Here is a 2,773-nt window from a genome sequence, read left to right on the forward strand (position 1 = left end):
CTACTGGCATGACTCTGCACCACGTTCAGCCAGAGGAGGAGAACTTGTGCTGTATTTGTGGACAATGTGTCCAAATGCATCCTATTGTAAAACTAATTAGAACAAATTTTAAAATTTTTTTAAAAAGTAAAGTGAAGGTGCTAACGTGGCCCATCATGAGTTGCATTTTGATGTTAAGGATTACGTAACAACTCTATTGCCAGTTCCCTTTGCACAAGATCAAAACTTTGAAGCAGCCTCATGTTAAACACAGCGCTTCTCTTTCCACGTCATTTTGGTTAGCTGGATGGGACACGGGGCAAAGGCGCTGTCATATCTACTAGGACTCCAGTGGTTAAAACCCCCAGTCAGTAGCTGGCCCTTTCTAAATCATTCCATTAAGTATAAATTTAAACCATTCCATGATGGCCTAAAGAAAGAGATAACAATTTCCCTTTTCTTTTCACTCTGACCCTATAACATACGATTTTCTTCTTCAGTCCTTCCAATCCGCCCGTCAGCCAGATTTCTCATAATGGGAACGCCACACTTCTTCAATGAATATAGATAAAAATGCCATTCACAAGAGGCACACAAAACATCAGGTATCAGAGATCAAACTTCATGGAAGATTCCTACCCCAGATATTGCAAAAGAGTTTGGGGATTGATTAGAGAAGACTGAAATAAATGGAGGGTGATTGGAACATGCAACATTTTAGGGTCCGGCTTGGTCCCAATTGATACATAGGCTCAGTGTTAACCCCAACACACATTCCTGCGTTTCTTTTTAAAATGGACAGACAGAAGCTCAAATTTATACTGAATCGTGCAAAGGAAATACTTCCCTCAAGAGGAAACATTCAAGGTGATGAAGATAGACCGTAAAGTTGAAGTCTTCCACAGTGAATCCCACCATCATGTACGTCTCAGGAAAAGGGTCCTAACTAGAATGAGATATGCGCTATATTCCAACTTGTACACTTATGTCAACGTGGATTCTACTGTCATGTATAACTAAAAAGAACCAATAAATAAGATCAAATCAGGTTCCCTGAAATTTGAAAAAAAAATAAATTTTAAGCATTTAGATAATCTGATTTCACCACTTACAAAGCTTCAGTAGCAAAGAGAAGAATTAACTTAAAGATCAATACTGTATCAAAGCCATGGAATAGCTAGTGCAGAAACAGAAATAGTCGTGTATGATTACTTCATGTTTTCTCAAAAGCACAAGAAAATCGATGGGGATTGCAAGGTCTCTCCAACAATTATGCTATAGAAACTAGAGGCCCATATGGGAAAAGGTAAATCCTGACCCTAGTACATAATAACGACTTTGAAATATAACAAAAAAAAATGCAAGTGCTAAAACGATGTAGTTTCTTTTATTATTATTATTTTGGTAGTTGTAGATGGGCAGAATGCCTTGATTTTATTTGCTTATTTGCATGTGGTGCTGGGGATCGAACCCAGGGCCTCATGCATGCCAGGCAAGCACTCTACCACTGAGCTACAGCCCCAGCCCCCAAACAATGTAGTTTCTGGAAAGATATAGGCATGTGTGTTGTTGACCTCAGCATTAGTAATAATTGCTCAGTCAGGATGATAACGGTTCTATTTCATGAATCATATTAATGAATAACCGATAAAAAATTAGACTCCTGAAATGCAAAGCACTTCCTTCAGAAGCTACAATTAATGTGAAAAAAAAAAAAATCTTACACTGTGAGAAAAGAGGCACAATTTATACACCAAACGAAAGACCTTTGTAACAAAGTTGCAAACTAACTAAAAGACAACAGATTTTAGATGGGCTGAGTTTTTTTTCAATGGTCCACAATTTACATCAAGCTGGTGCACACCTGTCATCCCAGTGACCAGGGCGACTAAGGCAGGAGGATCGCAAGTTCGAGGCCAGCCTTGGCAATTTAGTGAGACCCTGGCTCAGTGGTTGAGTGGCCCTGATTCAGGGGGGAAAAAAATCCATCAGACAACTCATGAAAGCGTATGTCCAAATTGCTATTAACACGGGCAAAGGTGCTCAACGGTACTCATTAGGGAAATGTGAAATTGCAGTGAGACCCCAGGACATACTTAGAACAGCTAAAATAATAGCCGGCGATGGCAAGTGATACCTCATGCATGGCTGGAGGGATTGCAGAACATTTCATGCTGGGAAATCATTCAGCGGTCACTGAGATCATTAAACACCTGCTTGCCAAATACCCAGAAATTCCACTCCCTAGTGTAGACCCAAAGGACGTGCCTGGAGCCCTCCACGAAAATACTTGACCATAAAATAGAGAGAAACTTAAGTTGTAACAGGACAAAATCAAGATAATTGACGTGTCCATCACCTGGATGGTGAGTAAAGAAAGTGACATGCCCCTACCATGCAATCCTAGTTAGAAACTAAGAGGACATACTAGCAACACATGCAGCACTCTTGGTGAAGGGCAAAATATTGTGTTCTGCAAATGAGGAGTGACACCGAAGACAGGTACTGTGTGGTCAACATTTACGTCAAGCTACAACAGGACAAGCTCATTTTATGGCCGTACAATTCAGAATTGTGTCTACACCAGGGAAGGCAATATTGACTGTCGTGAAGAAATGTCTGGGATAATAACAAATCAACACCAAATGCAGTAGAAGACGGGGAATAATTAAAATCAGAGCTGAAATCAATGAAATTGAAACAAAAGAAACAATTGACAGAACAAAAAGTTGGTTCTTAGCCATGCTAACAAAGAGAAGGAGACAGAAAACTCAAATTACTAACATACGTGATG

At 39.8% G+C, this 2,773-nt stretch overlaps 1 non-coding gene across 1 annotated transcript; it reads right to left on the reverse strand.

Annotated features, from left to right (window-relative positions):
- Positions 1-1,429: 1,429 nt before the first annotated feature.
- Trnaa-ggc (transfer RNA alanine (anticodon GGC)) lies at positions 1,430-1,502 on the reverse strand. The gene has a single exon. It is a non-coding gene; the product is annotated as a tRNA-Ala (tRNA).
- Between the last annotated feature and the right edge of the window lie 1,271 nt (positions 1,503-2,773).

This window comes from Marmota flaviventris, chromosome X (assembly GCF_047511675.1).
Source record: "Marmota flaviventris isolate mMarFla1 chromosome X, mMarFla1.hap1, whole genome shotgun sequence".
NCBI lineage: Eukaryota > Metazoa > Chordata > Mammalia > Rodentia > Sciuridae > Marmota > Marmota flaviventris.